General features: G+C 56.1%; 1 long non-coding RNA gene across 1 annotated transcript; it reads right to left on the reverse strand.

The window, feature by feature from the left end:
• Window positions 1–4,133: 4,133 nt before the first annotated feature.
• Window positions 4,134–13,300, reverse strand: LOC102020760. Its single transcript, XR_001231360.1, has 2 exons — window positions 11,752–13,300; window positions 4,134–9,987 (listed from the first exon to the last, which is right to left on the reverse strand). It is a non-coding gene; the product is annotated as an uncharacterized LOC102020760 (long non-coding RNA).
• Window positions 13,301–14,337: the final 1,037 nt, after the last annotated feature.

The raw sequence follows: 14,337 nt of genomic DNA on the forward strand, positions 1-14,337 counted from the left end.
CTCAGGGGCAGACAGGTGCTTGGTTGTCCAAGGCTCTCAATTCGATCCTCAACACCACCAAAACTTAAAAATATAAGTAAATCAAGAGCTAGAGGACATGAGAAAATCTTCGTGCCTGTGAGTTAGGCAGAAATTCCTTAGGTAGAGTATGAAAAGCATGAACCGCACAAGGGAAAAACTGGTAACTCGGGTTTCATGAAAATGAGGGACTCCTTCTGATCAGTGAAAGGAAGACAAGCGGCCAGCCGGAGAAGATACTTGCAAGTGACGTGTGGCGTAAGTACTGGTATCAGCTATGCACCAAGAATGCCCTAACCTCAAGTACAGCAAAACAAAGAGCCCCATCTTCCCCACAGTGCAAAGGATTGTGATGGAACCACACCAGAAAAGGTGTGACAGCGCTGGTCACCATGGAAACAATAGTCTGGCGGGCACGGCTGGGACCCCATGCACATTAGATGGCCAGGTGAAGGGGAACGGCGCGTGCCAGGGGAGGGCAGGCTGGGTGTGCAGCCACTGGAACCCCGAGGGCGGGACAGGAACTTGGAGGGCCATCGGCGGCTTCTTAGGAAATGACACATGCTGCTACTCTGAGCTCCGAGAGCCCAGTCCTAGTACTTACTCAAGAGAAACAGAAGCCTGTGCCCGCATGCAGACTGCTGCATAAAGACTTGTAGCTGCCTTTACCTGCTAGGACTCCAAACAGAAGTAGCTCAGGGTCCACCAGCAGGCAGTGTGGACAGGCAAATCACAGGAAGCCACACAGTGGGAGGGGGACCGTCTGTCCCCAGTGTGGTGGCTTCCCAAGGGTGCACACCTTCAAAGCATGTCAGACCATGTGGCCCTGGATTTGATCCTTCTAGCAAGTGCCAGGCCCTGGGCTCAATCCCTGGTACCAAAAAAGGAGAAAAAGAACTTTAGGGGAAAGGACAGGCACATAAAAAGAAGACACGTTGATTCCAATGAAGAATGTGACCATTATATTCTGCACACATAGGCTGATAAACACAAAAATTCTTTAAAGTTTAGGATGAGCTGGTAAAAAAAAAAATCGAAGACGCCTTTGATATTCAGAACAAAACATGGCGAAATGTCCAAGGCAGTCAAACAAGCTGCCTTATGAAGATGTCTGTGCAGGAAAGTTTGTCTGCATAGGAGCAGGAGCACAGAAGGCAGAGAAGTGTGTGGGTGAAATCTTGACGCCTTCATCACCTCTGCCACGCGCTGGTCAGCTGTGGTCTTGGAGGGAAGAAGGCTCAGTCCGACTCCTCAGCCTGTGCATGTTGGTTAGCCCTAACTCGTCCTCTCCAAGAAGATTCCAGACAAATTTACAGACAATGGAAAGCAGTAAGGCTAAACTGAAGACAATTCGTCCCGAGAAGTAGCACCATCGTGGTACTAGAATCAAGTAAGACTAAAAAAATGAAAAAAAAAAAAATACGTTGAAAATAAGGATTCAACGGCTTGTTTTTGACAGCCAGATAATAAGGAGAAAGGACTTGTTTTGAGGATTTTCTTTGGTGTAAAAAAAAATGCTATTTTTGCTTTTGCAGAAAGCTTTTCTTTTTTTTCTCTAAAAATACAATTTCTGCTTTATTAGAAATTAAATCAGAAAGACACCACAGTATTTCCCTGTCCTTATATGCTGTGACCATCATGACATAACTTGGCTAGAGTAAGTCATCTAGCAGATTAGTAGAGCACAGCTGTAAATATGACTCTGGATGATTGATGTGCAGGCCAGCAAACTGAGGGGAAAGACCCGCCCCGGATGTGGGTGACATCAGCCAATAGGCTTATAGCATAGGTGGAATAAAAAGGGAAAGAAGGAGGAAGTGTGCACATTTTCTAAGATCTCCCTTGTGCACAAGCAGTACATCTTTTGCTGCCACTGCCTTTGAGCGTTGGTCTCCAGCTTCTTCAGCTTCAACGTGGTCCCACACCACCAACACCCCAGGCAGCTTCCAGGCTTTCGACCTTGAGCTAGTGCTGCATCCTTGATCCCTCTCGGTCTTCAGCTTCCATCTTGGACTCAGCAGCTCCTGGAGCCTCCCTCTGCCAGCCACAGATGGCCATGTGGACTCTCCCACTTCCTAGCTTGAAAGCTACCTAATAAATATCTTTGCATAATTATATTTTCTATTAATTCTGTTCCTCCAGAGAAACCTAACCAACATGTATGCCAAGATTTTTTAGTGCAACTTAATTATCCCCAGATTTATTGAGTTATAATTTATATCCAATAAAACCCACCATTTCAAGCTCACAGTTTGATGAAGTTGGCAGTTGGCAGCAGTCGTGGCACTACCACGGTCCCAGTCTAGAACTAGGCCATCTTCGTTCAAACGCTTTCCTGGGCCCTGCCCCAGGACCACTAATCTTGAAAGCATTTTACTTTTTAAACAGTTTCAAACACTTTATTGAGGTGTAAGGGGTATATGGTACACCGTACACACTAAAACCACATGGTCTGGCATGCTTTGAAGGTGTGCACCCTTGGGAAGCCACCACACTGGGGACAGACGGACCCCCCCCTCCCCACTGTGTGGCTGTCCTGTGATTTGCCTGTCCACACTGCCTGCTGGTGGACCCTGAGCTACTTCTGTTTGGAGTCCTAGCAGGTAAAGGCAGCTACAAGTCCTTATGCAGCAGTCTGCATGCGGGCACAGGCTTCTGTTTCTCTTGCGTAAGTACTAGGACTGGGCTCTTGGAGCTCAGAGTGGCAGCATGTGTCATTTCCTAAGGAGCTGCCGATGGCCCTCCAAGTGGTTCCTGTCCCACTCGTGGGGTTCCAGTGGCTGCACACCCAGCCTGCCCTCCCCTGGCACGCGCCTTTCCCCTTCACCTGGCCATCTAATCTGCATGGGGTCCCAGCCGTGCCCGCCAGACTATTGTTTCCATGGTGACCAGTGCTGCTGCACCCTTTTATAGCACTGTACCACTGGGCTGTAACATCCTTGATTTCCTTCTACTGCAACACATATCTCACACACATGCAGTCAAACACCAGCTCTGCTAGAAACACATGGAATATGAATTAGGCTATTCTAAGGATCAGTGTAGAATTCCAGGGTTGTGCTAGAGCATTGTTTAGGCAGACCTCATACAATTTATGTGGTTGACGTCTTTCATGGTGATAAATCTAAATATTCTTTCTGCATTATTTGTTTTCAGTGATGAGCTGGGTGTGGTGGCGCCTGTAATCCCAGCACTCAGGAGGCTGAGGCAGGAGGATTGTTGTGCATTCGAGACCAGCCTGGGCTACAAAGTGAGCTCAAGGCCAGCCTGAACTGCATAGCGAGACCCTGTCTCAGAAAGAAAAAAAAAAAAAAAGTGTATTCAATGATGGTAATGATTCACAAAAACTTTCAAAAGAAGTTTTGGTTACCTATTTGTTGAACAGTTTGATTAAAGATTGCAATAGTTTGGGACTAGATGTGAATGTATACACACAAATGCGAGTATACACATATGCAAGCATACATGTAGATACACACACACACACACACACACACGGAGTCCTAGCACCATCATATGACATTTAGATGGATTTGCTAACAGCTTACTCAAAGGCTAAGCAGTTCTAAAATCTTTTTTTGTTTGTTTTTCCTTTTTTTTTGAGAGAGGGGCTCACTATGCATTCAGGCTGGCCTTGAACTTGCTACATAGCCCACGCTGGCTTTGAACGTCAGCAGTCCTGCTGCCTGAGCCTCCCAAGTACTGGGATTACAGTTGTATGCCAGTACACCAGGCTGAATAGAATTCTAAAATCTTTCCGAGGGGCATGCCAAGAGAGAAAGCACACACTTCCTTGAGCAAGTACTCGAATCCCTATTAGTAATGTCAGAGGGGTTTTAGAGCTCAGGATATTAAATTCTGTTTCATGTGAGGTATCTACAGTTCAAGATTCACTTATGAATTATGTGTTCGCTCAATAGGCACAGTTCCAACTACATTTCTCTTGCACACTTTCTTCAAAGTAGCACATTCTGACACAATGTCCTGAGACAACAGCATTTGCATCTGTATTGTTGCCAGAAAAACAAATTACATCGGCAGTGCTGACTACTTAACTGAATTTACATTTACGTCTTGCATTTTCAAAAACAACAAATGACATAGACCTCATAGAATGAATGTTCAAAAGCCTCGCTTTTACTTCATGACTTGAACAAAAATGAAGCCATTATTTGCATTAACTTAATTGCTCTTCTGTTGGGAGCCTCTGATAACTCGCTGGGAACCGGCACCGCCCAGCACTCCTGGACGTGGCCTTGTCCCCACCACGGCGCCATCTTGTCGATGCCCCAGAGAACTTGCTTTTTTTTTTTCCGGTACCAGGAATCAAACTCATGACCTTGTGCTTGCGAGGCAGGCACTGTGCCGCTGAGCTATATCCCCAGCCCCTGACCTAGAGAACTTGGGAAAAATAAATGAACAGAAGTGATGCTTGGTCCTCACAGCCACAGTGGTCACAGTGTCCTTTGGCACCCGGGAAGGGTCGCTGCCTTTGCAACGGGTGTTGAGGATCCAGCGGCAGATCTGTGTTTTCCGCCTTGCATGTGGTCGGCGAGGGTGTTGCCCTTGTGGCATGCTGTGTTTTAGAAGCAGTGCGCCCTGAAGGTCCACATGCCCTGGTGAGGATGCTGGGGGCGTGGCCCTTTAAAGGGTGGGGTCCGGAGAGAGGATGTTGGGGGCGTGGCCTGCAGGGAGGCAGGTGGCTCTAGCCCTTAGAACAGAGGAAGCTGCCTCTCCCCATCCTTGGCATCCCGTCTCCTTGCCACAGCACTCTGGTGCACACAAGCATCTGCCACGAAATGGCAGTGGGACGCCTCAAGCTCTAGCGTTTGCTGCTGGGACTTTCAGCCAACAAAACTGTGAGCCCCACAAAACCTTTTTGTTTGGTTTTGTTTTTCAGACAGGGTCTCACTATGTAGTCCAGGCGGGCCTTGAACTCAGGGCGATCCTCCGGCCTCAGCCTTTGTACGTCCACAGGGTTTCACAACTGAGAGTTTGCCTTGAGTCTCAGAGGAGACTTTGGACTTGAACCCAGCAGTACTGGAACTGTTTGGACTTTGGCAACTCTTAGAGACGGAGTAGATGCATTTTACATAATGGGACACACATGGGGTGCTGGGGGTTAGGGTGGACTGCTGGTTTAGATCTATTATACTTCTTTTTTTTTGGTACCAGGAATTGAACTCGTGACCTTGTGCTTGCCAGGCAGGCGCTGTGCCGCTGAGCTATATCCCTGGCCCTGCTGGTTAGATGTAGAATGTCCCCTCAAATTCTCATGCACCGAGAGGCAGGTCTTTGGGGAGGCGAGCTCATCATGGGGTCCACTGATGTCTTTCTATCTGTACATGGCACTAGCAAGTAGAGGTAGAGGCTGGTGAGAAGAGGCGGTCACTGGTGGGGTGACCTGGAGGCTGGGATTACAGGTGTGTACCACCACAGCCAGATTTAAACCTTCTTTCTTTATGAAATAGTACACAGCCTGGGCTCTTTCGTCATAGCAACAGAAAACGCACTCAGACACAGCAGATGATGAACTGCCCACAAACGTTTGGTGTCAGTTAAGACATTCATCGGCAACTTTCTTCAGTAGCAGAACCCAACAACTTAATCTCTGATCTAGCGTGCATTTTCATCTTATTAACATCTTTAGCTATCATGGCTCCAAGGATTTGTTCCAAAAGTAAGAGTGCATTGCCGAGCAGTGGGGTAAAAAGTTGTACCGTAAACACATAGCAAACCCTCTGCAGGGGGGAGGTAGACACCATGTGGGCACCGGGGGGCCTCCACGTCCTGCAGGAATCCTCCAGAACCTCCCTGGTCACTGCGGCTGCTCCCCAGTGCCCTGGCCAGCGAGTGGGCCCTGGCTCTCTGGGTCACTGCCCTCCTGTGTGGGTGGCTGGTACCTCCAGGGGCAGGAGAAGCAGCCTTGTCAACGCTCCTCCTGCGGCGCCCGAGATTGGGGCAGCTCCTGGCCCTGGCCCAGTGTCTGGTTTCATCAGGGAGCTTTTCATGTTTGGCCGGGGAGAGAGGGTTCTCACAGGTCTCTCCAGTGTGCAAGCGACACCTGTGTCCCCTCTGGGCTCACTGGCAGGGGAAGCTACAGCAGAGCTGGCTGCAGGGCAGCAGGTGAGACCCCGAGGGAGGCCACTTTCTCCGCTGTCACCTGCGGCGTCACCCATGGAGGCTGCTTCATCTTGTCACCACAACCGCAGCTCTGGCTTCCCTGGACACTCCTGCACTGCGCAGAGACAGCGTCTTGAAACTGCCGGGTTCTAGAGACACTGGTGTCTTCATATCATCCTTGGCCCTCCTGACGGGAGCAGTGTCCGGGGAAGACGGCAGGGCTGGTAGGGACGCTGTCCCCAGGCTTCCGCTACAGGGGCGTGGGCTGGACTCAGGGACCCCCTGGGCCGCATACTCTCCTTGGGGGCAGCGGGCAGGGCTGAAGCCTCAGGAGGGGCTTGTTCGGTTCAGTACGTCGTGGATCCTGGGGTGCTCCGTGTGGGGGAGGATGGTGGCGCTGAGAGTTTTCCCTGCCATGGTCTCTCCTGTGTTCTTGGCTTCAGGTAGCCGCTTTTCAGGGCCACTGAGACAGATCCGTCTGCTCCGAAGCCCGTCCCTCCCCTCTGCTGGGGCATGGGTGGTGCTCACACTCTGCCTGTCCGCAGAGCCTCGGGTCCCTCTGAGGCCTCATCCTCCAGCAGGGGTTCCTGTCACCACTGAAGTCACTGAGGGGAGGAGGCCAAGCCCGGCTGGTCCCTCTGGGGCTGGAAGGGCTCTGTGACAGGTGCACCCACTTTGTGGTGCTGACGCCGAGCTGGCTGTGAGCTTGGGCTGGTCGTACACCCAAGGTCGCCTGTCGCCCTCTGGAAGGTGTAGCTAGGCATGGCCAGGTGCTGGATCTTGGAGCACAGGTGGGAAGTTCAGGCAGGGTGGGGTGAGCCGCACCGCACGGCGCTCCCTGTGGGGCTTGGAAGGCGGAGTGTCCTTTCCAGCCACAGGAGGGACCCGTGTGCTCTATGCCTGTGCCAGCCTGTGCCCTCCCGCTCCTGGTCCTTCAGGAAGCTCTGTCAGTGACCTCTGTGCCAGGGACCAGCGCTCGGGGTGCTAGCCCCAAATCTGAGTTTCATTCTGCAGCTTTATTCCCTTCGTGTCCTGGGCAAGTCTTTTAACCTACCCGTGCCTCAGTTTCCCCCATGCAAATAGCCAATTAATCTTTCCCGGCCTCCCCTGCAATCCTCAAAAGGGCTGGCATGAGAACTAAGCGCATAGTGGAGATGGCAGCTCCATAAACCCAGGCTGTCATTATCATAACGCTAATTACAGGCCCTCCGATGGCTGGGGGGCTCGAGGAGCAGGGAGCAGAATCTGGACCCGGAGCGGAGGCTGCCTGCCCCGCACTGGCTGGCTCGTGCTTCCAGCTGGACCTGGAGTTCCGTGCTGGCCTGGCTGGTGCTATGACCCCCTGCCTGGGCATCCACATGAGGTGCTGAGCTCCCGTGGTCACCCCTCCCCTTGTTTTGAGGGGACTGACTTGGCCCTGCCCTCAAGAAAAGCTGGCTTCCAGAGGAAGTGGGCCCATGGCCATCCTCTGAGAGCCTCAGAACACAGCCCCCCAAAGCCTCCATCTCCCAAGTCACACTGGCTGCAAGCACGGTCTTGGGGTCCCACTGAAATCCCCGTGTTCCACACCAGCAGTTGGCCCCTCACCTCAGAAATCTGGCTGTCTCCTGAGACATCAACTTGGGGCCATCCCAGGGCAAAAGCATATTTCTTTTCACCAAAGAACCAGAGGACTTGCACCTTTGCAGAGCACCCTGCTCCCGTTTGGACAATTGCAACTGTGATTCCATCCAAAAAGAAAGGGAAGGAGAGCAAAAGAAGGAATAAAGCACCTATCTGACCTGGCCTCCAGGGCGCCTGAGTCCTGACCCCGGAGCTCCCTGCTTCCCTTCTTCTTGTTTTATTTATTTTTTTGAGACAGAGTCTTACTGTGTAGTTCAGGCTGGCCTTGAACTTGTGGCAACCCTCCTGCCTCAGCCTCTCTAGTCTGAGATCACAGATGTGTGCCATCATGCCCAGCCTCCCAGACACCCACCTTTAGCAAGAACGGGGGCCTTTGCAGCCTGGCCTGCTTTAGCTTCGTGGGGGACATGGTGGGCACCTGCCTCTGTCCATTGCCCCACCTGCAGGCCCGAGTCCTAGCCTGTCCCAGCTTTCTGCCCATTGGTGTGCCCCAGGACCAGGCTGCAGCAGTGCAGGTGGGCTGAGGAGACTTGTGTTCAGGACCCGCGCCGCTCCTGCTCTGCTGCTGGCCAGCCCGCGCCCAGCTGCTTCCACCTCTGTGAGGTAGCGGGGCAGCAGACACAGTGAGCTCAGCACAAGACAGGTGGGGCCATGATGGCTGCCAACCCTGGAGGGAGGGCTGTGACAAGGGACGATGTCACGTGGTCCCTGGCCCCTCCCCATCCGCCCTGCCAAGGCTGTGGCGGGCACTGTCCCCCGAGCGCCTTCAGGCCGGGGCCCTTCTGTCCTCCTGAGCATCCCCGTCCCCACCACTAGGTGCCAGCAGCATCCTCTCTGCCCACAGGACACCTCCACACTGGCGCGGGGCCCTGGGGCCAAACTACTCGGCTCCTCTAGGATGAGAGTGGCGACCAGAACTGCATTCTGGGTCAGTTGCGTTTCTGCCCCTACTGGCCCTCGGAGATTCTGGGAACCAGGGGTTTTCTGGGTCACTGGGACAATGGGGAGGGGCCTAAATGGCCTGCGGGACCCCTGCCCCCGGGCCCTGCCCTGTACTCCAGTGCTCAGGCTCCAGGTTCAGGGTGACCTTGGTGTTTGTCTGCAGATGACCGGCACTCCAGGGAAAAAAATCCAGAGCAAAGGAGCTCATCTCGTTTGGCCTGTGCACAGCCCACAGCGGCACGCGCAGTTCGCAGGGGACTCCGTCCCTGTGAGTCACAGATGCAGCCATCGCATCAAATCTGCTTCGGGGTCAGACCCTGTGCCCGGTGTCACCCTGGAACACGCCATGAAGCACAGGGGTGTCACGCCCGGCTTGGCCCTCCACGTTCTCGCATTGCTTGTTAACATCCGGCTCCCCCGCATCCTCAATGTGCTTTCAGTTTTTGAGGTAGGGTCTCCCTCACAAGGCTCTGCAGGCCGGCCTCGAGCTCTCCATAGCGTAGGCTAGCGATCCGCCTTCCTCTCGTCCTCGGAGCAGGCTGGCAGCGGAGGCTCACCGCACCTGAGGGCTTAAACAGAGCGGGCGGTGAGCTGGCTTCTCAGGACGTCTCAGACTCCTTTGCTGGGCCAGGCTACCGCGGAACTGACGCATAGTCCCAGGGACACAGCACCCAGCCAGCTGACACCGGGCTGGGAACACGACAGTTCTCCTCCCCGGAAATTTACGTTATTCCTAGGGATGCACGAACAGATGTGTGCGCTACACGTCACCCGCCTCTTGCTCACTCTGCCTCTTACCACACATACACGGGTGTGAAAACATTTTAAATATGTGTTATATGTAGGTACCGAACAGCGCAGTGCCTTTGTCCTTTTTGCCACTGACTAGGTCGCTCACGATGGGCAGAATGGCGCGTGGCCGTGGCCCCGGAGGCTGCTGTGCAAGAGCATGCACGGGGACTTTGGCGCCAGCCCCGGGGCCGCTGGTCCCAGGCAGAGGTGGAAAGAGGGAGCACACGAAGGGGCCACGCTCACTCTGAAGCAAATCCACTTTGCGAAGAGCAGATCTGCTCCCGGAGGAGGGCCTCAGTCTGTTCCCGAGGGCGCAGCCTCACGCCCCGGCCTCCCTCCGCTGTTATACTGAGGCCTGCACTGCTCACACGGGCCTTGGGCAGGCAGAGCCGAGCGGAGCGTGGGACGCACAGGTGTGTGCTCTCTGCACGTGCGCGGAGCAGCATGCGGGACTGACGCCGTGGTTCAGACTTCTGTGGACAGAGACCTCTGTTTATGGTGACAAAAAACGAGGAACAAATATTAGTATAAAATATTTATGCACCTTCTGGACCAAACAATAGGGAACTAGTTTGCTATTTATTCAAAACAAGGGGGTTCAAAAAGTCACTCGCAATTTCGATTAGGTCTCACAGATGAAATAATTGAAAAATACAGGGTAGCAAAACGCCAGCCAGACACCCATCATTGACAGCTGCACCATTACGTTCGGTGGGTGGACACACGTTTTATTGAAATTCCACCACCCACAGAGAAGGAAAGGCCAACACGACGGTGTAAAGTGCGCTGTTTAAAGAAAGACAGTAACGCAAAAGGAATTCGGAAAGGGTGGGTAGACTGTCCAGATTGTAGCGCTGTGCTGTGTGTTGAATGTTTTCAGATACACCATATGCGGAGAAATTACGAGTAAGTTTGATAAAATGGTCATTTTTATATTTCCTGTTATATAATCTTATAAAAACTAATGAAAAGGTGCAATTTTTGGTCACCCTGTATTTAAATAATCGCACTGGTAAGTGGTTAATAACAGAGTTGACAAAGATTCTCATGAACGAGGACGTTAGTCACTCCTTGGGCGGTAATTTAAAGCGCTGTCTTTATACAGGGGGCGGGTTTCCCGGAGGAGTCTGGAGGCGGGTGGGCGGCAGGATGCGGGGACGCGGAGCCGAGGCTTCTGTTTCCTAGACGCCCGCGAGTGTCCCGGTCCCCACCGCTCAGGCCAGCTGCTCCCGCCCTCCCCACTCCCTGCTGCAGACGTCACTAGGCCTGCAGGGCGCAAAGACCCGGGTGCTGGTCACAGGTGGCCCGGGCGGGGCATGGCGGCTGGAGGCTTCCCGCTGTTCCAGGCTGGGGACACAGGCCGCCAGGTGCCGTCCTTGAGGCTGAGGGCAGGTCCCCCAGCTGCCGAGGTGCTGGGGCCGAGGACGTCATCGGGCGTGGCCAGTGTTCCCTCGAGACGGTTCTGAGCGGCGCTGCTCACGCTCCCCACCTGCCCCGTGGGGTCAGAACCCCGTCCTCAAGCTGCCCCGGCCCTGAGGCCCTTCAGTCCTGCTCGGCTCCTGCTCAGCCGCACTTGGCGGCTGCAGGACGGCCGGGATCCGGGCGCTGTGCCCGAGGTGTTCGGCAGGGATTCAGCAGGGACTTCTGCTAAACATAAAATAAAACTTCTCTTCCGCAGTCGCAAGGCAGAGGCAGAGGCGGAGCACCCGCGGGTCACGTTCCTGCCGCCCAAGGTGCTGAGCGTGTGCGTGTGCAGAGGACGCAAGCCGGGCTTTGTCGTCCTCCACCCCCCACCCCCGTCCCTCCAGGTGGGGTGCCGCTGCCGGTGCCGCTGCCTGCGGACCTGGAGGCCGCTGTGGCCTTGAGGATGGTGAAAACTGGGCCTCCCCTGGCAAGGCGAGGTACAGGGCTCCCTCTGCTGGGAGCTGTGATTCTGAGTCGGGGCCGCAGGGTTCAGGTTCAGCCAGGTGCCAGCCAATGGGCACCGCCGGGCCACCCTTCCCGCCCTCCCCGTGAGAGGGGCTGGTCCTTGCCACGTCTTCCCGGCTCAGAGACCCGGGCCTGACCCCGCAGAACACACCTGGAGTGGAGCCAGATGCCAGGTGACACCCGAGGGCCCCAGGGCGCTGGGTGCCAAAGCTGGGGAAAGAAGGGCTCCCGGGCCCCTGCCTCTGCCCGTGGGCCGCAGCCTCTGCCTGACGCCAGACCCCAAGCCTCTTTCAGTTTTGCCTTCTCCGGCTGGCGCCCGCTCACCTGCACCGGCAGCTTAGAGCAAGGGTGTGTCCGCCTTGGACTCTCCCCCGCTGGCATGATCAGCATTTGATTCCATTTCCTCCATTTCTGAGAAATGAAGGTGATGCAAAACGCAACACAACAAACGCAGCGTCTTATCCCCCTCGCTCACTGAGAGCAGAAGGGATCCCCGCGGGGGGAGCTCACTGCCCGCCGCGCTGCGCACCACAGGGAGAGTCGGCCGGAGGAGAGGTGCCCCTGGGCAGACCGGCCCGAGGGCAGCCGGCGGGAGGGGCTGCTCCGCGCGCACTCTCGGACCGCTGCGCGGCTCTCGCTCAGGAATGGAGCTGGGCGGGGCTGAGGGCTGTGCACGGCCCGGCGGCCAGCGCGCCTCCCACGGCCCACGCACCCGCAGAGGAGGCTGCCTGGGAAGGAGGAGGAGGGACCTGCCGTCGGGGACGGGCGTGTGCGCCTGGCTCGACACACTCAAAGCGAGCAAGCAAGTGGAAGTGGGGTGCAGGCCGGGCCTCCGCGGCGTTCCTGGACCGCCGCAGTGTGACAGCCGCGAGACAGTTTTGCAAAAGACAGAGAATTATTCACAAGGCGGCCGCGTGTGGCAGCGGGATCCCGGGGGGGAAGGGCTTGGACTGCGGGGAACGAGGACACAGCCGGTCCGATGCGGACGGGTGCGGGAGGTGCCCTGGTCAGCGGCTTGCGGGTGCGAGATCCGTCCTCACGCCTCCTCACGGCCGCATGTTCAGAAAATGGGGGTTTTCAGCCCCTGACGCCGGGGCTCACCCAGCAGACAGCTGAGCGGGCTCCGGCCAGGTGTCGTGGTTTGGGTAGGAGTGGCCTTCGTGTCGCCGAAGAGCAACCCAGGCCACCGTCAGCATCGCGCCCAGCGACGGCAGTACCCCGTGCAGCAAGGTCAGTGGGAGGCGAATGACACCTTGCTCGGCGGTGCGGCCCGGAATTAGTGATTTTAACTTCAGCTAGAAGCAGATCGATGAAAGCACGCAGGGCTGGAGGGTCAGTCAGGGCCCCGTGGCTCCAGAGAGGGTTCTGGGGTGTCCCAGCAGAACCGTCGGGGCGGGAGAGCGGAGGTGACAGGCGGGGACAGGATCGGAGTGTGCTGTGGCGTGTGCACCGGAGATCGCCTCGGGGACCCGTCAGCCAGATGACATCCGCCCTGGGGAGGCAGGAGCAGTGTGCCCGGTGACGAGCTCCTGCTCCCTGCGGGGCTCGGGACGGCGCTTGGGTGCTGCGGGGTCTGTGCTGAGTCCCCGCTCCGGGTGCCTCCTGGCTTGTCCCCCACCCCTTCCCTTCTGCAGTCTGACGACCGAGTCATCCTGTCACCTGACCACATCTGCTCTGAAGACGGTCGTCTCAGGGCTCCAGTCTAGCCCTGTGACCTCCCACTCCATGGACAAAGCCTCCCGGCAGCCAAAACCCCAGCACCATGGGAATCTTCTCATCACGCAGCTGAGGCCGGGACCTGACCCTGTGTCAAAGGGACCTGCCGGGCTCCTGCCCCTGCCATGGGCGAGGCTGTGGCCACAGTGCCCCCTGGTGGCTGGGAGGCAGCATTGCCCCGTCGGCGCTGCAGTCCTGATCTCCACAGCTGCTGTGGGCAGGACAGGGCTGTGAGCCGGAGCCTGCACAGAGAAGGAGCGGGTCGGTGGTCCTGGGAGTCTGGGCTGCTGTCCCAGAGGTCCCTCCGCGTGTCCCCAGCCTCCCAGGGGGTGAGGGAGGTCGCACAGGCTGTGAGCATGATTACCCAGCAAGGGACAGCGGGCGGCTGCAGACCCTGTGGGCGCTGGCTGGGGAGGCCTGCGAGGCTGGGAGCCGGGTCCAGCCTGAGAGCCCCGCAGGGCCGCCCAGCTTCTGTGCCAAGGGCGGCGCGGGAATTCCTTCTACCCTATGGGGGCTGAAGGCCACGAGGCTGCGGGTGCTGAGCAGGGTCAGCGAGGGACCTGTGCAGGGCAGTGCTGGAGTCCCAGCTGGCCGGGAGGCTTCATTCTGCAGCCAGCGTTAGGGCCATGGGGAGAGGCTGTGGGGGTGACCTCAGGTCGCAGTGGGGACAGCCTGAGGGGGGTGGGAGGGGCCGTGCAGTGGGGCAGGCAGCCTCAGGGATGGGAGAAGGCCCTGCCCTTCCAAGCACAGAGATGGTCAGGGTGAGGGCGGGCCTGGGCGGGGGTCAGGCCACCTGAGGGCGACCTGAGCCACCTGCAGTGAGTGACAGTGGTTGCCTGGCCTGGCTGCGTGATATGGAGACAGTCATCTCTCCTGTGGAAGATGCCTGCCCTCCCCAGGAGAGAGGAGTCATTCTTACAGGACGTGCAGGGGGCGGAGTCCTGTTACCAGGGCCCTGTGAAAATGCTACATGTCACCCTTGGCCTCTTCACGCAGCTTAGTTTTCCACTGCCGCCTCTCCTGTGGGCCAGAGACTTCTGTTCAACCAGGGCATTGCCTCGTCTTTAGATCTTTACTTCCTGAGAGGCTCCTGGGCCATGTAAACCTTATGATCTAATGTCTTAGTCACTTTTTCTTATTGCTGAGACAAAATACCCAACACCCAAAGGTAAAGGGGAAAGGTTCACTGTAGCT

Source organism: Chinchilla lanigera, unplaced genomic scaffold, assembly GCF_000276665.1.
Source record: "Chinchilla lanigera isolate Chin_1 unplaced genomic scaffold, ChiLan1.0 scaffold00006, whole genome shotgun sequence".
NCBI classification, from domain to species: Eukaryota; Metazoa; Chordata; class Mammalia; order Rodentia; family Chinchillidae; genus Chinchilla; species Chinchilla lanigera.